The sequence below is a fragment of the Alosa alosa genome, chromosome 21 (assembly GCF_017589495.1).
Source record: "Alosa alosa isolate M-15738 ecotype Scorff River chromosome 21, AALO_Geno_1.1, whole genome shotgun sequence".
In the NCBI taxonomy this organism is placed as follows: domain Eukaryota; kingdom Metazoa; phylum Chordata; class Actinopteri; order Clupeiformes; family Clupeidae; genus Alosa; species Alosa alosa.
This window is the reverse complement of record NC_063209.1, coordinates 29,457,482-29,479,229: the sequence shown is the minus strand read 5'-3', so window position 1 is coordinate 29,479,229 and position 21,748 is coordinate 29,457,482.

Below are 21,748 nucleotides of genomic sequence, written 5' to 3'. Positions count from 1 at the left end.
CTCTACTTTAATGTCAGAGGTGCACACACACACACAGAGACACTTACACACACACTCTCTTTCATGCATACTGTCACTCCCTCAGGCGCACAGCCTTGCATACTCTCATACAAACTAGGAAGACATGTGCACACACACACACACACACACACACACACTATACCAGGGTGAGCTCAAACTGTCCTTTTTATGTTCCATCTGAGAGGATTCACATTTATGCCTGCTGATAAAATGTTAGGCTACTGCTTGTCTGTCTGTCTGTCTGTGTGTGTGTGTGTGTGTGTCAGACTGCAGAGAACTAATTCTAGCTTTCATTTGAATGTGAAAAGATAGAATGACCAGATCCCCTTCAGAGAGGTAGAGAGAGGGAGGGGAAAGAGGGAGTAACTGGACAGGAAAGGGAATGACGGAGAGAGAGAGAGATTGAAAGAGTTGAAGGGACAGATAAAGGAGAGAGAGAGAGATTGGGAAAGTGTTGTGTGTATTTTTGCCTGTGTGTGAGTGTGTGGTTGACTGACGTTCTGTTGAAACCGTTTATCCCCGTACTTGGGTCAGCACACAATCATACAGTTATGTCACCATCCCAAATCTACACACACACCCCCCACCCCCCATTCAAACAGCGCGATGGGGATTTCTCTGTGCAGTGACCAGGTGTGGTCCAATTGAAATGTATTAAAACTGGACAGAAGCAAGTCACTAAAACAAGCTCTCTCTCACACACAGATATACACAAATAAAAGGTACACTATGCAAGATTTTGACCTTAATATAACCGTATATAGCCAATTTGATTTTGATGGAGCAAACTTGTAATAGGGGAATCATCTCGCTAGTTATTATAAGAACCATGAACCATTTGGAGTGCTGAGAACCGTCTCGCTAGTTATTATAAGAACCATTTGGAGTGCTGAGAACCGTCTCGCTAGTTATTATAAGAACCATTTGGAGTGCTGAGAACCGTCTCGCTAGTTATTATAAGAACCATTTGGAGTGCTGAAAACCGTCTTGCTAGTTATTACTGTATAAGAACCATTTGGAGTGCTGTGGATGCAAATAAAGATGTTTCCATTGGTTATTTAAAAAGGGTATGAATCATTTTGGATATGCCATTTTTCATACAGAAATGTAAAAAGATGAACACTGTTTTACCACATTTTCTTTCAACCTTTTGGCATGTGGCAGTGTCATTTTCAGTCAAAACAAACGGTAACACTTTACTTGACGGGTGAGTTCATAACACATTCATAGCAGCTGTCATAAACTGCACATAACTTATATTTGGACTTTTATTTTGACAAGCAACACCAAAGAGTTTTTTGTACCTTAAAATAATGTTTCCAAAATTGTTTCAGTGGTTCATCAACTTGTAACAGGGTGAACGGCAATTCTGCATTCGCTTCGCGGCCCTCTATCGGCTATAACCGCACTATGTAAGTTTGCCAGATCGGGTAGCGGATCTGTAGTTCGATGGAATGCGACATAAGAAACTACAAATTTGAATTGCATCTGATGTCGCAATACATCGTACTTTCATAAATCATGCAAAATATTCTACCTTGTCTGTGGACATCGTTATTTGCAAAGCCGGTGCTGGATAAACAAATAGCGTGCTTGCGACAGAGGAACAGTTCTTTGGTGTTGCTTTAAGTCATGTCTCATGAAACAGTCATGAATGCTTTATGTGCAGTTTATGACAGCTGCTATTAATGTGTTATGAACTAAACCTGTCAAGTAATGTGTTACCGTTTGTTTTGACTGAAAATTAGAGTGAGAGAGATGTGTGTGATCAGCTGTGTGTGTGTGTGAGAGAGAGATGTGTGTGATCAGCTGTGTGTTTGTGTGAGTGAGAGATGTGTGTGATCAGCTGTGTGTGAGAGAGAGAGAGAGATATGTGTGTGTGAGAGAGAGAGATGTGTGTGATCAGCTGTGTGTGTGTGTGATCAGCTGTGTGTGTGTGTGAGAGAGAGATGTGTGTGATCAGCTGTGTGTGTGTGAAAATCCAGTGTGAGAGCAGTGAAACATCAGTCTGACTATCCTTTGGTGATGGAAACTACAATACCCAGAATGCACTGGCGGGGTCGGGACATCTGTCAGATACCTGCAGGCATTTGATAATATGTGCAGCAACTGTGCATCCACTCCTGATCTTTAGTGTCACACATGCACACACACACTCAAATAGAGACATACACATACACACACACAGACACACACCCAGAGACATACACACATACCGCTGATGGCATGCCTGCTCTGCAACTTCTGCTCAGAGTTAAGCTCTCTGTGTGTGTGTGTCTGTATGTATGTGAAGAGATGTAAGTCAAGGCCCTGTTGTAATTTCGGTCTGTAAATATTTGCTTCATGTTAAAGGACATCTAGGCAACATTTTCAACCTCATAAAACAGTTTAGAAATCACTGTGATGGTTAAATGACCTGTTGTGAGAAATCACTGTGATGGTTAAATGACCTGTTGTGGTGAGAAATCACTTTGATGGTTAAATGACCTGTTGTGATGATTAAATGACCTGTTGTGGTGAGAAATCACTGTGATGGTTAAATTACCTGTTGTGGTGAGAAATCACTGTGATGGTTAAATGTCCCGTTGTGGTGAGAAATCACTGTGATGGTTAAATGTCCTGTTGTGATGATTAAATGACCTGTTGTGGTGAGAAATCACTGTGATGGTTAAATGACCTGTTGTGATGGTTAAATGACCTGTTGTGGTGAGAAATCACTGTGATGGTTAAATGTCCCGTTGTGGTGAGAAATCACTGTGATGGTTAAATGACCTGTTGTGATGGTTAAATGTCCTGTTGTGGTGAGAAATCTGTGGCTTTCCTGCTCCCCCTACCAGCCTTGCAAGATCTGCAACAGCGTCTCACTAAAGTCTGAATCAGGAAGTCTCGTGAGAAGCGAGGAGCGAGAACGCATAATGCGGTAACACTTTACTTGAAGGTATCTACATAAGAGTGACATGACACTGTCACTACCCCTAACTTGTCATGACAAAAAACAAATAACACTTGACAGAAGCGAGTGACAGAAGCGGTATGTCATAACCATTTATGATATGACATGTTTATGTAGATACCTTATGTAGATACCTTCAAGCAAAGTGTAACCCAAAATGCTTTAGGGCAATTCAACATACAGACGGCGGTTAGCCATGCCGACTACAGGACAAGCAGCGCTGGCTTCATTTTTTAGATGTTGATCATGGCAGAGCTTGTGTAATATGCACCCCAAAGAGACGCTTGTGTAATATGCACCCCAAAGCTGTAGGGGGAGCCATGTCCAGACAAATGCGACAACAAAAGTGAGAAATCGGTGAAGAATTGACTAGAGTTACAGAGCGGGCCTTTAAGGTTCTGTTGTAGTGGGAGTGTGCGCGTGTGTTTGTGTGTGTATGTGTGTAGAGATGTGCGTGCTGTTGTAATGTCATTCTGAGCTCTTTATAAAAAGCTGAAAAGAATTCCCTCTGAGCACATCCCCTCTCTCTCTCTCTCATCCCTCTCTGTTTCCTTCTGTCCCTCTTTCTCTCCCTCTCCCATCCCCCTCTCTTTCTCCCCTCCAGCCTGTCTCTCTAATCCGGACAAACGATGAAGACTGTTTTCTGTCCAGTTCCCAGCATTGTCATGCATGCCTGCACACGAGACCCCCCCCCACACACACACACACACTCAATCACATGCTCACGCACACACTCACTCGCACACACACGTACACACAGACAGACTGAAATGTGTGTGTGCATGTATGAGAAAGAGAGATATAATGTGTGCATGTGAGAGAGATAGTGTTTGTATGTGTTTGTGTGTGAGAGATAGTGTGTGCGTGTATGTGTGTATGAGAGAGAGAGTGTGTGTGTGTATGAGAGAGAGATTGTGTGTGTTTGTGTTTGTGTGTGTGTGAGAGAGAGATAGTGTGTGTGTGTGTGAGAGAGAGAGCCCTCTGTATTGAGGGGTAGGGAGGGGGAATGGAGTGATAACTAGGCTAGTGATGATCCCAGGCAAACACTTTAGGCTCCATTCAAAGTACTAAATGCATTGTGTTGTTGTTGAGATGTATGCACATACTTATTCTCCCTCTGAACTCTCAGATCTTGTACTTTATTAGATTAGATTAGGTCTCACCAGCTTCAAGTTTCTTGGTGTCCACATCTCTGAGGACCTCTCTTGGACCCTCAACACCTCTACCCTGATCAAAAAGGCTCACCAGCGGCTTTTCTTTCTGAGTAGACTAAAGAAGGTCCACCTGTCTCTTATAATAATACTGTATCTGCACTACAATGGTACTGCTACCACACTGCACATAGCTGTACATACTGTACATATCTGTCTATATGGTTCATACTGGATATCCATATTTATTCTGGTTTTCTCTTAATATATTCTGTTAATACACTGCATATACAGTGCAACCGGAAAGTTTTCAGACCCTTTCAAGTTTTCCACATTTTGTTATGTTTTAGACTCATCTTAAAATGGATTCAATTCATTTTTTTTCTCATTAATCTACACACAATACGCCAACACTCCACAAAAAAACAGGTGTTTGGAGTGTTTTACAAATTTATAAAAAAATAAAAGACTGAAATATTCCATTTACATAAGTATTCTGACCCTTTGTGGTGCATCCTACTTCTATCAATGGTCCTTGAGATGCTTCTACCACTTGATTGGAGTCCACCTGTGCCTAAATTAATTCACTGGGAGGGGGGGGTCACCCTACTTTTGCATTCATGAAAACAGCAAAATTTTCGGGCACCCCTCTGTACACCACGCTACCCCTCATTTCCTTCTTTCCTGCAGAGTAGGAGTAAAATAAAGGCCTCGCGCTGTGGCTTTCGCAGAGACTGAGGGTCATAGGCACTAGCAAAGATTCTAGAGCGAATGGGATTTCTGACGCCATATAACATTCTCTTTCGTTCCATAGCTGTCAACTTTGAATATTGAAAATAAGGGAGATTTCCAGGGTTTCTCACCCAAAATACAGGAAAATGTCAACATTTGTTCCCATTAACGTTGGAAGGGTTGCAGTAGTAGCAACAAAGTAGCCTACTTTATTCACGCCTAACAGCCTATATCCATTTGGTCAACTTAACAGCCTAAAAAGACTAAATTTACCTTTGGCTTACTTTTAGTTTACTGTGTAACTTTAAACAGTGTGCAAGGTTAACATTAGTAAAGCATACTTGTGCTTCATTCATTCATCCGCACATCCAGCTCGTAAGGTTTTGACAAGCATGTCCACCAATTGACCTTGTTCCTGCCCATCTCTAGCTTTGCTGCCTCCATCCTTTCTGTTTTTGTTGTTTGCAAAAAATATATAGTAGGCCTATTTATTGGTAACCAGCAACAAGTGCAATTTGTTGATCGCTGTCATTCTCTCACCTGCGCAAACAAAAATGTGTTCCAAGTAGCCTTGTGCGTAATTCTGCTTCATAAAGTTGAACAAATACATTTGGTTATTGTACAGAAAAATATAAATAGCCAGTTTATGGTCTACTATACTGTAAAGTTGGTAAGTTATGGTATGGAGTAGCCTGATGGTAGGCAGGTGCGCACCGGCCGAACACTATGCAAGCACCAATGAATCGTGCTCTCACGACAACAACGCCGTTAACTTAAATAGATTAACATCAATCTAAGTTCAAGCAAGCAAAACGATCAGTTGAAGACATCCGTTTCGGTGGAAGGGCAAGGGGGTAACAACAGGACAACACAGAGACAGGCCTGAGGGCAGGGTTAAAGGAACCATATGTAAGAAATGTGTTTCAAAAAATGGCCCTGATATGTCACTAGACATTAAGAAATCATGTTCATTTCAAATACTTATATCACTGACAACAGTAGTCCGGCCAGGATCATTTAAAAAGTGAAGTTGCAGCCCTCAACTGATGTTGATGTTGTGTTTTGTCATGTCATGTTGTGTTTTGGCCTGATGCGCCACCCTCTACCTATCTACTAATCACGAAGTCAGTAGTGTTTCGGCATCCGGGTTGGCAACCTCGAGTCAGGGGGGAGGGGATACACCGCTCTACAGTAATTTGAAAGTGATTGCAGTACCAGTTTTGGCCACAATCTTACATATGGTTCCTTTAATGTCATGAGAGTATTAATATGGGATATTCTACGGGAAAATATTAAAACGGCAAGACAGCGGGGGAAAGATAAAATACGTGATAAACCCGGAACAAGTTGGCATGTTAGGTATTTCGGTCCCTGTGATTATTTGTGAAATTGTGCAAACAGCATTTTCAAGGCATTTGAGAAGGAAGGAGTGGTAGCTTGCAAGCTCCCAAATTGACGCTCGTCTGAGAAATGGAGTTTTGGATAATTTCAGCTTCGGCAGCTTTACCTATATGCTAAATATACATTGACTGAGGAAGCCTAGAGACGAGTCCATAGCAACCAGTTCATGTGTGGAATTTGTTATTACCCAGTGTGCTTTGTGGAATGGTCTCAATGTTTTACTGTTTTATTTCATGTGAATACTAGTTTACTAAATGAGTAACTTAGTATTTGAAGTAATGCAGTTATGCAGGAAGTGCATTTAGTTTCCATGCTTATTGTGTTTCTACAACAATGTTAGTGAGTAAATCTACTGAGATGGCCACCATCTTGGTGGAGTGTGATGTGTAAGATCAGAAAGAATGATATAACCATGTGTCTACAAAGCAGCGAGTGCGGAAGACATCGACAATTGGCTGGGGAGGGTCATGTCTTTTTTTGAAAAATTTCTTGCAAGCAAGGGAGGGTCATGCAACTTTTGACTGATGCGCTGAAAATCCCTCCGGTGGCCCCTTCAATAAATACGAACAGTCCCTAACGTTAAGGTAAACAGCCACAGAGTATCAGTAACAGCTACCAAGCTATCTTTAACTTTCACAACTAGCAACCAAGATGGCAAACAGGGGTCTGACCTGGAGCTCCGAAGAGGTTAAAAACACTTAATTGACATCTGGGCCGACGAGGAGATATCTTCTATGTTGGATAAAACTCACAAAAACAGTGTTATGTTCAAAGTCTTTAGCGATCGCCTACGAGATTGTGGCTTCAGCCGCTCTGTGGACCAGTGCAGGGCTAAGGTTAAAACGTAGGCAGCTTTATGTGAAGACGAGAGAACGCCTAAGTAGAAGTGGGAGCTCTGGGGAGGAAGGGGACTGTAGTAGTAACATTAGTAATAATAAATTACAATGTTATATCACAACAGTTGTTATCTGTCTTTTCTTTAGAAAGTCATAGTAGTGAGTAGAGAAGAGGATATGCTGAACCACCCAGAATCAACAATGACACCTCCACTCCCTCAAACTCTTCAGATTGCCTTGGCAGGAGTGTGCCTCTCTCACCTGGGGCGTGGAGAGGTGAGAGTGCAAAGACTCGTGCATCATGCACTTCTCCAGGCCGCCCAACACGAATGTCCGAGAACTTCCACCTGTGGTCCACAACCCCCTGTAAAATGGTAGAATGGCCTTTCCTGTTAAAGTAATCTGCTGGTGTGTCAGGTGGAGCTCTGATGTTTATGAGTACCGTCTATAGCAGTGGTTCTCAACCTTATTACCCCCTGTGAAATATTTTTTCAACCAAGTAACCCCTATCAGCGTAAAGCAAAAAAATACTTAAACAGACTTAAAAAAAACACTTAAAACCTTCCTGGTATGGGGTGGGGACTCTGGGATTTTAGGATAATGAAATTGAATAGCCTACGGAAATCTAAAATTTATTTTACAAACTTATATTTTCCTGAAATATTTATTAAATAATTGTATTTTTGCATACATTCTACTTTTTAAATATATGTATATTTTAAAATCTCACGTGGTGGGGGTGCCTTCCCGTACCCCCATTTGAGAACCACTGGTCCATAGCACCAACAGCCTGAGGGAATCCTTTGTCACGTAAGCCTTGCGCTATCAATCTGAATTCTGCCACAGAAGGTGTTTTAATACATTTAGGTTTCAGAATGAGATTAATGGCAGTCACCACTTCTTGAGTTATAACACAACATGTGGACAAGCCAACACCAAACAAATGAGAGATGAAGTGGAATTCTGAGTGGTTGCCAGTTTCCAGATGCAAATAGCCACCCGAAGCGGCTTTCTGTATCTGGTTGTGTCGCGTCTCAACCACGGCCGGAGGGTGTCACATAAAAGTATAAAACTGTTTTTTCGCATCCAGAAGTTCTGACCATTTTTTGTTAATCCATGTAGACAGGACGTGTGGCCACCAAGCATTGGCACGTGGATATACCCATATGTCTCTGTAATGAAAGAAAAAGACAGATATTGCTTATTTGTCATTAACAATGTGAATTTCCATAGATGTATAGTAAGTAATTGTCTTAATCATGTAAAACAAATAATATCAAATAGTTTTTTTTAAATTATGTATTGTGTGTACACTGTCAGTCATGTCTAGCCTAGAAATCTAGATGCACCCTAGCGGCAGCAAATTACATTTCCTTCCGGGGCTAGTCTAGCAACTCTCCGTTGGCTTGTGAGCTCGAAAAATTAAACTTCTATCAGGCCAATCAAATCGTGTATAGAGTCGTTAGGCGGGCTTAACATAATGATTGATGGCAGAGTTGCAACGGTTTGGCTTGAATTCCCTGCTACTTGAAAACAAAGAAGATGGATCTTGCTGTTGGCAAACAGCTTGACACGAGTTAAGCTTTTTTTAAGTTGGCAAAAGTTTGAACTAGCTCCGCTGGTGGGAAAACGCATGGGACTCAGCGCTGTCCTATTGCGTGCAGAGGGAATTTGAAAGACAACAGATTATCCCGCCCCTTGGACTGAGCACTGCGAATGGTGAGTGCCCAGACCCTACATTTTAATGTGGCTCTGGCTCGTCAGTGCAGATCATATTATCAAAATCAGAATCAGCCTTCTTGGCTTGGTTTGCGTAAAGTAACAAGGACCCCCCCACATGAAAATCTACATATTCTCAGCTGACTCGTCAAAAAGTGCGCACCACCTTATTATTATCTGCAGGTGTGTGACTTTTACTTACGTGCACATAGCTGCAAATTGACTTGTAATGTATCTATTTTCTGCCTTGGGCATTTTATATGCAAATATGGATGTATGGTGGTTAGAAGTGTAAATATCAATTAAAAACCTAAATATATTTATAAGTATTAATTTGCAAACAAATAACTGGCGTCAGTGACGTCTTTGACATGAAGATCCCTGGAACTATGCTTCTGCTAGCATTCTACCACAGGTCGAGAGGTGTAGTTGTAACTACACAACTTTACGATAGTGGTTGCGAATGTTCGTTGCTACTATGGTTTTGGACTATGTAAGTTCCAAATATGAATGTAATTCTGCGGCATAAAGCAGATGCATTTGTTTATTGTACAGAAAAATAAAAATGACATGCCAAGCAGTCAATTGACTACATTGCAGTCAAGAAGTAGGGCAAATTAATTTACGAAACCAAAACGTGGGTCATAGTTGTCTAAGCCTCTATAGCGTAGCCTGTTAAAAACGGCAAAGAAGGCAACAGATTAATTCTGAACAGTTATTTCTCTACTGGCTTAATTATCACACCACTGTTTTGATTTGCGTAGTTGCGTTAACCCAACACTGACAATAATGTAGACAGCAAATTTCGATTTCCGTTACCACCGTGTAGTCAAGCCTTAAGCCATACCCAAGTAGCCTAAATCGAGGTAAATCGAGCTTTTTCAGAAGGGACGGCAGGCAGAGCGATGTACAGTGGCTGAAAGTGGTACTAAAGCTTCACGCAGCTTCACGCCTCGTAATGCGCGACTGAAGTGGCCATTTGAAAGCGATGCCCACTGTAAGTCATGTCAGCATTCGTTAAAAAATGAACTCCTTACATACAGTAGGTGCACATCTTTCATAAAGGCTAGGCCTAAGTGTCCTGAGGCAATAGACCACATAGGCGTGGTCTATGGACATCGGTCATAAAGGCTAGGCCGAAGTGTCCTGAGGCTGCGCTCTAATTGGCTGCAGGAAACGTTTTCATTAGCTGCCTGGACATACTTTCAGGAGAGGAAGAAGTTGGATAGGTGTGTGTTTGCAGTGTAAGTGATGGTGTTTTTATTCCTTCCCTGTGCTACATTACTGCAAATGTAACTGTCCTCGTTTACACACCTTATCCGTCTCTTTTCCTGTGCTACATTTCTGCAAATGTAACTGTCCTCGTTTACGTACCTTATCCCTCTTCTGAAAATGTGGGTTGGGTGAGTTGTTGGCTGTCGGTTAGAGCTACTGTAGCCTTCTCCTCCTTCAGTTCAGAGTGGCCGTCCACCTTCTCATCCATTGCAAGAGCAGCACACTTTCACGACGTATTCTTGACTCGCGCTCAAATTGAACGTTTTGCTGATACGTAGTACATTGGTAGGCCAACCATATAATTCCTACGAAAGCTATTATTAACGTAAGTTGTATTGGTTGGTCCATTCTGGCATAGGCCTAATAGCAAGCTAGGCTAACTAGGCTATCCTAGAACTGTCAACATGTGACCAATCAGAGAACATATCGTGTGTGGGTTTGTTTGTAGAGAAAAGCTCATGTGTGTTTGTTTACATCATTTGTTCCGCTTCAAATGTTGTAGGCATTGTGAACATGAAACAAACCGAACCCAGAGGACAATGGACACATTTATATCGATTCATCCTGTGATTCGGAACAGAATAGGTATGAAAACGCTCTTATAAATCTCCTGGCAGTGCGTGCAGCAGCCCAGAGTGTACATCTTCCTGCACTCTCTGATGAAGTTGTGACTGTACAGTTTCCATGTAACTACACCTGTATGTTTCAAATACGAGAATCAGCCTATAGTGAGGAAATCTCCATTTAAGTGTTTCAGAAAACACACACATATTTTACTTACTGTCAAGCCACTGAAAAAGTGCTCTGGCACGGAATTCTTCTGTTGAAATGATGTCCCTAAACCGTTTACATGTTAACGACAGCTTTAGAAAGGCTTTGTCTCCCTCCTGCAGCACGACATCCAAGAAGATATCTGCCAAGATGGGATCTCTCAGGGATCTGAGAGACAATAAGTAGTATGCAAATTAGTAGGCCTATATCATTTATTATTTGGAAACAAAACCAATCAGCCAACCAATAAAGCTTTTCTACTGCCCATGCTAACTTCTCAGGGAAGTACAGCACAGTAATGTGTCTTTCCATTTGTCTCGTAAGTCCCCCGCCCGAGTTGGAAAGTGTAAATTACTCAGCGTTCTTGCAGCATTTCACGCAGGTACGCCCCCTTTACCTCAGAGTTCTTTTTTGTTGCCTTTATTAATGACAGGACAACAACACCACGTTACATTTATATAGCTCTTTTCTCAACACTCAAAGCGCTTCACATGGAAGGGGGGACCTCACTAACCACCACCAATGTGTAGCACCCACCTGGGTGATGCACAGTAGAGGTGGATTTTGTCGTTCGTTCTCATGACACAGTTCGCGTCGTTCAGTTCGCCAAGATGATTTGTTCTGAATCGTTCGTTCTTTCGTTCATTCGCATTTCCGGTAGCCTACAACGTAGTTCAGCGGTGAATCATGGAATGCAGGTTCTCAGCTCCTCGTTTGTGAAAACGGTCAACACAACACTGTAATTGTAGTGGCAAATATATAGCTGCAACTTCATGATTATGTGTACTTTTAGACAAAACAGCAGTAGCTAATGTGTTCATTCACCTTGACATTACATTGACATATTGAAGGTAAATAGAGTAGACTACGGCTAGATCCGCTAATTTATTTTTAAAAAATGTGTTCATTCATAAAGGAACAAAGACCCAGTAGGCTATGCCGACAAACATGTTTAAAGGCTTGGCAGAAAGATTATATTGATGAAAAGGTTTCAAGTCCTCATTTTGCCTAGGCTACAGAACCATAATCACTCTTCTTCTGCTTCACTCTGCCAAGAAAGAGTGACTGACTTAAAGAGAACGACAGACCGAAGTGAAACAGGTGGGGGGTCTTGGTGTGAGAATGAACGAGACAGATTGAAGAGACATTTATTAACCTGACATGACACAGAAAATACAGACAGCATGCATTTACCATTAGACAGATATTTAAATGTAAATGCCAATATTGAAATGTAAAATGGAGTTGTTAATGTAAACCATTATCATTAAGTTTTATCGTATGCTCTCCCACTAGTCTCACTAGCCAATTTGTTTTTTTTAATGGAAACGGTTGCTATGCTTTCATGCCCCTCATTGGCTAATTCGATGAGAACGTTTTAGAAACAATACAGACAACAGCATACGATTGGTTTGGCTCTCGCCTTAGGAAGCTGGGCATTCACAGCAGCACTAGGTCAGTGTGATTCAGCGACGAACGAAAGAACGAACAAGAACTGGAAAGGCGAACCAGTTCAGGTCGTTCATTTTAAAGACCCGTTCAAAGGAACTAGTTTGTTCGCGACCGACCCACCTCTAATGCACAGCAGTCATTATGCACCAGAACGCTCACCACACACCAGCTTGAGGTGGAGAGTGAAGGAGTGAATGAGCCAATTACAGTGGGGGATGATTAGGGGGCCAGATTGAATGAGCCAGGTTGGAAATTTAGCCAGGACACCGTGGAATGCCCTACTCCTTGCGATAAGTGCCATGGGATCTTTAATGACCACAGTGAGTCTGGACCTCGGTTTAACATCTCATCTGAAGGACGGCATTTCCTACAGTACAGTATCACCGTCACTGCACTGGGATCGATCGAGGACAGTGGAGAATGACAGGAAGCGAGTGGGAGAGTTGGGGCATTATCCGGAAAGGACAGAAATCGAACCCGGATCGCCGGGGTACGGTGCAGGTACCCCAGCCAGTCATGTCACAGCTGGGGCCTACCTCAGGTGGCCGTAAGACCTTACGACAAACATGGCTGCGCCCATAGTTGAGATGACATGAATTTTCTTTGCATTTGTACTGTGTTGGTCATTTGAAAGAGAAACTGCAGTTTCTTTGCTGTGTTCTTTTTCCTTCTTTTCACTGGCTCTGTCATGACAAATGTCTGAGAAACTCCATCACTACCTTGTTCTAGCTGGTGCCTGGCGTGTATGTGTATTTAAATGCATTTACAGTTTTTTCTGAATGCTTAAACACAACTCAAGTCAAGTCAAGTCAAGTTTGTTTATATAGGACATTTCATACACAGAGGTCATTCAATGTGCTTTACATAAACAAAACCAAACGATAATAACAAATAAAAGCATAGAAGGGCAATATAGTCAAAGAATAGTTAAAAGGTAAAGATCATAATAAAAAGAAAACATAAAACACAAGGTAAAATCATTTAAAAAATAAAGAATAATTAGTAAGAAAAACAAAGGCAAAAGTAGTAAAAAAAAAAAGTAATAAAAGACAAAGTAGAATAATTATCGAGGCAGATTCAGAATTTGTAACTCGGCACAGTTAGCAGAAAGCGTCTGAGAACAGTTTGGTCTTAAGTCTAGATTTAAAACTGGCTACACTTGGGGCCTTTTTAATGTCATCCGAAAGTTGGTTCCACAGGTGAGCCGCATAGCAGCTAAAAGCTCCTTCACCATGTTTAGTTCTAACTGTAGGTTTTACTAGCAGGTTTTTCACCTGGGACCTGAGAGGACGAGAAGGTGTGTACTGCTGAAGCATGTCTGACAAGTATTTAGGTCCTGCTCCATTTACTGATTGATAAACAAGCAATAGTGCTTTAAAGTCAATTCTGTGACTTACTGGAAGCCAGTGCAAGGACTTAAGAATTGGAGTAATGTGGTCAGTTCTTTTAGTTTTTGTTAGAGTCCTAGCTGCTGCATTTTGTATCACCTAAAGCTGTTTAATAGTCTTTTTAGGAAGGCCTGTGAACAGTCCATTGCAGTAATCAACCCTGCTGGAGATAAATGCATGAATGAGTTTTTCTAAGTCATGTTTTGACATCAGCCCTCTGAGTTTGACAATATTTTTGAGGTGGTAAAAGCTGATTTAGTTATAAAACTTTCATGTGCCTGTTGAAATTTAGATCACTGTCAATTAATACACCAAGATTTTTAACAGTATCCTTTGCCTTCAACCCTTTTGTGTCAAGGAGAGTGGCAACCCTAAGTCTTTCCTCATTTTTACCAAATATAATTACTTCAGTTTTTTCTTTGTTCAGCTGAAGAAAACTGTGATTCTTATAGCACAATTCCTAAAACTATTAATAATTATAACAAAACCACTCACTGAGTTCGCAAAACACAAACACTGCTTTGCACACAGTTTGCAATTTTGTAACACACTTTGCACAACTGTAGCCATAATTCACTGCACAGCACTCTTTTTGCTGAACTGTAATTTTTTCAACTGTTTGGCACACTGTGACATGTGAAAACTGTTTTAGATAATTAGTTCACTTTGCAATCAGCCTCAGCACTATAAATAAGCCACAGGTAAGCTGTCTGTGTGGAGTACAATGGAGAGAGCAGGAAGAGTGAGAATTAGAGGAGGAAGAGGACGTGGAGGTGAAGAAGTAGGAGGAAGATGAGGGAGAGGATGACAAGGACAAGGAGGTGAAGTTAGAAGGAGAGGACAAGGAGGAGGACGAGGAGGTGAAGTTAGAAGGAGAGGACAAGGAGGAGGACGAGGAGGTGAAGTTAGAAGGAGAGGACAAGGAGGTGAAGTTAGAAGGAGAGGGACAAGGAGGTGAAGTTAGAAGGAGAGGACAAGGAGGAGGAAGGGAGGAGGTGAAGTTAGAAGGAGAGGACAAGGAGGTGAAGTTAGAAGGAGGAGGGGCGAGGAGGTGAAGTTAGAAGGAGAGGACAAGGAGGAGGAGGGGCAAGGAGGTGAAGTTAGAAGGAGAGGGACAAGGAGGAGGGGCGAGGGAGGTGAAGTTAGAAGGAGAGGACAAGGAGGAGGACGAGGAGGTGAAGTTAGAAGGAGAGGACAAGGAGGAGGACGAGGAGGTGAAGTTAGAAGGAGAGGACAAGGAGGTGAAGTTAGAAGGAGAGGACAAGGAGGTGAAGTTAGAAGGAGAGGACAAGGAGGAGGACAAGGAGGTGAAGTTAGAAGGAGAGGACAAGGAGGTGAAGTTAGAAGGAGAGGACAAGGAGGAGGACAAGGAGGTGAAGTTAGAAGGAGAGGACAAGGAGGAGGACGAGGAAGGACAAGAAGAGCAAGACATATAATTACTGATGACATCACAATAGTGGACCATGTGATGGAATGAGCCTGAGGGAAGCTGGCCAACAGGTTCAGCCTAACTTGAGCCGCTACACTGTAGTAAGCATCGTAAGGACATCTTGAAATGAGAATCCGTTAGTACAGTCACTTTGCATTAAGTTTTGTAGCACTGCCATACTTTAATGAGAAACAACAATACCATACATGTAAAAATACTGAAATTGTTACTTTACATCATTGCTAGACGTCCAGAAGCTGGGGGCAGAGGAAGAATGTTCACTGCAGAACAAGAGACCCATATAGTCAGTATGGTGATTGCAAATAATATAGTCAAGAGACCCATATAGTCAGTATGGTGATTGCAAATAATGCCATAAGGCTACGAGAAATACAGCAGCACATAATTGAGGATAACACCAACTTCCAAAACATACACAACGTGAGCATTTCTGTGTTATCTCGTATACTTGCCCGCAACAGAATCCGCATGAAACAAATCTACAGGGTCCCTTTTGAAAGAAACAGTAAAACAACTGCGATATGACTGTGCCGGTAATCTATAGAATAATTGGTACTGAATCTGGAAGTGCATACTGTAGTGCTGTGCATGGGCCTGCAGTGCTGCATTTGTTTTGTCTTTTCCAGAGGGTGATGGAGCTAGAGGCAGATGCCATGGGTCATGAGCTGCTTTTTGTGGATGAGGCAGGTTTCAACCTCACTAAAACAAGGAGACGTGGCAGGAACATTACTGGACACCGTGCCATAATCAATGTCCCAGGACAACGTGGCGGTAACATCACTATGTGTACAGCTATAAGTCAGAATGGCGTTGTTCACCATCATGCAACCCTAGGCCCATATAACACTGCACACATTATTACATTCCTGGACACCTTACATGACATGCTCACTACTGTTCAGGGACAAGAGCAGACCAGATATGTCATCATATGGGACTATGTTAGCTTCCATAGGGCAGCTTTGGTCCGCAACTGGTTTACAGATCACCCGCTCTTCACTGTACTCAACCTCCCCCATACTCTCCCCTCCTCACTGTACTCAACCTCCCCCATACTCTCCCTCTTTACTGTACTCAACCTCCCCCCATACTCTCCCTCCTCACTGTACTCAACCTACCCCATACTCTCCATTCCTGAATCTAATCGAAAAGTTCTTCTCTGCCTGGCGCTGGAAGGTCTATGACTGTCATCCCCATCAGCGCATAGCCCTTTTACAGGCAATGGAGGAGGCATGTCAGGCCTGGATACAGCATTCCAGAAGATATTTCCCCGGTGCCTTGGACTAGAGAACATTGCATGTGATGTAGATAAAATTTTGTGGCCGGACCCAGAGAGACGACGATGTAGACTGATTTTTTTGTTTTTCTCTTATTTTGTGTTTTGACTTGGAATAAAACACTTGTTTGTTTTGATGTGTCTAAATAAACAATAAAAATAATCCCTGTATGTTTACAGAACTATGACAAAAATATTACCTCAAACTGACATAGCCTACCTTGTGCACAGAGAAAGCAAATGCCAGATGTGTTTTTTATTTATACCATTAGTGTGTAGTTTGCACATCGTGTGCTTATTATTGTGATTGCTTGTGTTTACTGTTTGATACAAAAACACAATTTTTTTACGAAGGTGTGAAGAGTTAAGCAAGGTGTCTTAACTTTTGCAAGAGAACTACAATGTTTTGCTGAGGGGTCATCCCTATGTTCCCCGCTCGGGGTTAGGGTTAGGGTCATGGTTAGGGTTTTAAATAAGGGTCCTATGGTCCCCGGTCCCATACAAAGTGGGGAACTTACGACCCGGGGAACATAGGTACGCTCCCTTTGCTGATTGGGTGAGAGGTTTTGCCATTTGTGTGTAGAGTTTTGCAAAAAAAAACATAATTACAAAAGATGTGCTTAAGCAATCAGAAAAAACTGTAAAGCAATTTGTTACACTCGTTATACTTCCTGACACTGAGGCCGCTAGCCCAAAGTTTCAAGGGTGGTTTTTCTGATCACAGACGGTACGGGGAAGCGAGACGGCTACAATTCAACCCGAAAAAAGTCATATAACCATTCCAATGACTCCAAAGCTGTTAAGGTAAGGTGAGGTAACTTGGTTTTGGTACTGGTTAAATTAAGCTAAAAAACCTGTATAGTTCACCTTTAATGTTGATGCAATGGTCTTACACACTAGATTGCATTGCTGCTTCAATCCGGTCACCAATTCATGCATTGCACGGTCTTGCTGTGCATGCAATACAATGTAAAGATTTGTTTTCCAGCCGGTTAGCTAAAGAGGCTACATGTAGCACAAAACAATAACAATGACTAGCCTGCTAATGCCCCTCATGGCTCGAGAGAAACGCGACAGCACTTGTTGAAATTGAAATAGGCGAAATTACTAAAAAAAAATTCTAGGCCGTGTTCTAGACCAATGTCCAGCACTATCGAGACAGCTGCTGTCCTGGTGGCATCCATGTTCTTTCCAAAAAAAAACAACAAACCCCAGCGTTCACACTAGCAACTCATTCATACATATGTTATATGGGTGGGCTGGGCATACGAGACTAATGGAAAGACCACTAAGCACAAAGAAAAGTAGGAATATCCCGTAGTCCATAGACCTACCTGGCTAAGAGTATATATACTTATACTATACATAGTCCATAGACCTACCTGGCTAAAAGATACGGAAGCCATAATTTCTATGTCCTCCCAGGAGGGGGGCAGGGCTGTCTCTAACAGGACATCATTCATTCTAATGAGCAAAAGAGTATAGTGCACTTGAAACACTCATTTTAGATTTAGATAGGGTTCAGCTTTCAACATTTTTTTTTTACTTAACTCATTGAGTGCCTTTTCCTTCCCATGCGTTGAGTGGCAAAAACATAATATTAAGTTTTTAGCTTTTTTTTTTTAAATTATGAAACTAGACACTAACACACCTTATTTGTGATTTTGGGAACTCTCTGTGATGAATGGAAATAAAATATATGACGATTGAAAACTCATGAAAACGCACAATCTTATTTTATCTGGACATTTTATCATAACTTCGGTTGCCGCTTTGGGTGAATCAGTGGCGCATGCCGTCAGGTCAAAACCAGGCCATTTTCGTGGGTCTATCACTAGGTGGCAGTCTCGCCAGGTCTCGCTGATCACTTGCCGGAAAGTTTACACAAGTAAGTAACAGGCAACATTTCATATTCATGAAAGATGTTATATCTCCATTTCTAGAAAAAAACAGCACCCACCGAGAGCTTAAAGTCTCACCTTTTAAACGAGCCATTGTATGTGTTCATAGCTATAACACAGAATATGCTGTGGCTGTACAAAAATCATCAACAATGGTCTAGATTGCTGGCACTCTAGGACAACGCTCCCGAAAACAGCTTGGCATTCAATGAGTTAAGATACAGTACCCTCCAGAATTATTGGCACCTCTGCTAAAGTTGACTAAAAACCAGTCTAAAAATAATCTGTTGGTGATTTATTGAAATCTCACAATGAAAAAAATTAGGAAATATCCAACCTTGAAGGAAAACAATTAAAATCTCATAAAAAAAATAAAAATAAAAATCTCAAAGAAATAAATAATTTTAACAAAAACACAATTCACAATTATTGTCTCACAATTATTGACATTACTACTTGTAATACCTTCTTAAGCCTCCTTAAGCCAAAAAAAAGAGCTTGTAATATTCTCCTGTGACACCCCATTAAGACCCATGAGGGTAAGGCAAGGCAGTGTGACTTTCGAAACTGACATCTCGAACCAGTGTCGAGGCTTCAAAGCACAAGTGTTTCGAAACACTGCTTTGAAACGTGGTTCAAAACAGCCATGTCATGTGATCACTGCTTCGAAACATTGTTCAAAATACCCATGTCATGTGACCAAAGCTAAGTGAACCTTCGGTGCATTTTACCCATTTCACCGGTGTCGGCGGCAGGCGTGCCCGTGTGTTCAATTAACAGTGTAGACTTTTCAAGCAAACTTTGGTGTAGTGGTTAGTGAGGGCATTTTTGCACAGTAGCCCAGGCTGCTCAAATGTGGTTCGATCCTAGTTTGATTTGTAAGGTATTGTTCATATCTGTTTAAATGTTTTCTTACTTCATCATTAACCACACAGTTTCAACTAAACTCTCAGAAAGGTCAAAAAGCAAACACATTGTGACATCGATAGTTTTTATAAGCAGAAAGTGATTTAGAGAACACTAGTGCCAGCTATAAGATTCTCTTTATTGTCACTTCATGTGGTCTCCAATCCAGTAATTGACCAAGGGCATCACTGCTTAGCTTTTGACCAACACTATGAGCACTGGTAGCCTAACACAGCGAGCCACAGACTTTAAAGACTGCATTTTCGAAACGAAGCATTTGACAGATTTCTTTGACCCTAAACAGCTCTGAAGTGTCGGAATTGTTTCAAAGCTTCGGAATAATTCGCCACAATTAGTGATGTTACGGTTGATACCGAGGCTCCAAAGCGTGTGTCGAGAACGTCAAGCCATTCCCAGCAAAGCCCCGTATCGAGGCTTGAGTTTTGGTAATTTGACATCAGACGTGACGTTTGAAGCCTCATTTGGCTCCACTGCTTTGAGTTGTGGTTCACTTTAGGCCAGACACTTCGACTATAAAGACGCCCCATACTCGGATACGTAGCCTACTCGCGGGTAAGTTGTCAGTCGTTGGTTGGTTGTAGGCCTATATTTCACTGCTCTCTGTTCATCAAAAATACTACCCAGTTACCAAAACACTTTCACTGCCCTCTGTTCTTCAACCACACTCAGTTACAAAAGCACTTTGCTCTCTTCTGTGTCATTTTTCGTTAGCCTACAATTTAATACAGATTTTTTTCTCTGAAAGTAGTCTAATTGTAGGATAGGACACTGGGTAAGGCGTTGGACCTGGGATCGATCCTTAGCTCGAGATAATACACTTTCGCAGATCACCTTCTACTTCATTTGTTACAAAGAGAGACAAAATGTTAGGTTAGGGATCTCGCAACCTGGGTTCGATCCTTATATCGAGTTTCATGAATTTTCACAGATCGCCTAGCTACTACTTTGTTAGGCTACAGAGAGGAAATATTTCAACATGGGATCACTTGTATTCCCCAATACCTGTACTTATGAATGCATCAAGCATTTGCGGACCAAATGGCGCTTTTTGTATTGCTTTTGTGGTAGGAATTTTTATGTGTTGTATTTTTATTGACCAGTAGGTGTCCTAGGGTGCATTCGAAGCCTCGAGAAATGAACCACTTTTCAACACATCTTGCTGGAAAGCTTCAAGGGTTCAAGAAGCTTCATCTCACCATCACTAGCCACAACTGCTTTGAACGTTTCAGTGTTTCATAAAGCCTCGATTTGCCCATCCCTAGACAATCTTGGAATTAAAAGAATCTTTCATCTTAATTGAACCAACCACATACACAACATGAAACAACTAATGACCGACACAGACTGAAGGGGGACAGAGGGTTTAAATACACAGGGGGAACAAGGTAAAACAAGAGACAGGTGGAAACCATAATTAAACTAACAGACTAACGAGGATCAGGTGAGGTGCGGAGACACAGGCATACGGAACAGTGGGGTATACTACGAATCTCAATTAGTGGGTTAGCGAGGTATGTTGCGCTCAAAGCCAGGGTATGTTGTGACACTAAAGTGGATCTGTTTTAGTGTCGCTATATCACCATGGTATCTTATGCTGTCAACCAAACCTGGTCGGGAGGAGGTTATGTGCTTAGTTATAGCTCAAATCATGTAATCTACCGCCCACTGACCAATCAATTGTCTTAAAAACGAAGTTATCTCACGTGTAGGATTCTGTCATATATCATATATCTGTCATAGCGTGCAAATATCCCACTATGGACGTGCATACCATACAATAACTGATGACAGTTGATTTATTTGATGTTATAGGTTAGACACAAAAAATGACCGCAGTGTTTATCCAAAACAAACCAGAAAAGGGACTCAAAGTGCTAAATACCGGAATTTTCCTTTAAGCTATCGCTCATGAATGCGGAAGTAATTGTTTTTAAATAGAGGCGGTCTTGTGCGTCTCCAAAACCAAAACCAAAACACATGATCTTGACTGACCAGTCATATGCCTATATGCAGATTGGATGCCTACACACATCGGCCAGCTGTGTTTGGATGTACTTTCCAAATCATCACTGCTTGTGGCATTTTTGTGTGTACTGAGGGGAAGGGAGGGGAATGGTGTGATAGCCTAGGCTAGTGATGATCACAGGCAGCTAAACTGGTTGAAGGGAACATTTAAAAGACCATCGCTGTTTATGTCATTGTGTGTGTGATGGTGTGTGTGTGTGTGACGGTGTGTATGATACTGTGTGATATGATGGTGTGTGTGTGATGGTGTGTATGATACTGTGTGATATGATGGTGTGTGTGTGTGTGTGATGATGTGTATGATACTGTGTGATATGATGGTGTGTGTGAGGTGTGGTGTGTGATGCGATGGTGTGTGTTTGTGTGTGGTGCGTGTATGTGATGATGTGTGTGATGGTATGTGTGTGTGGTGGTATGTGTAGATAGATAGATACTTTATTGATCCCCAAGGGGAAATTCAAGTGTGTGTG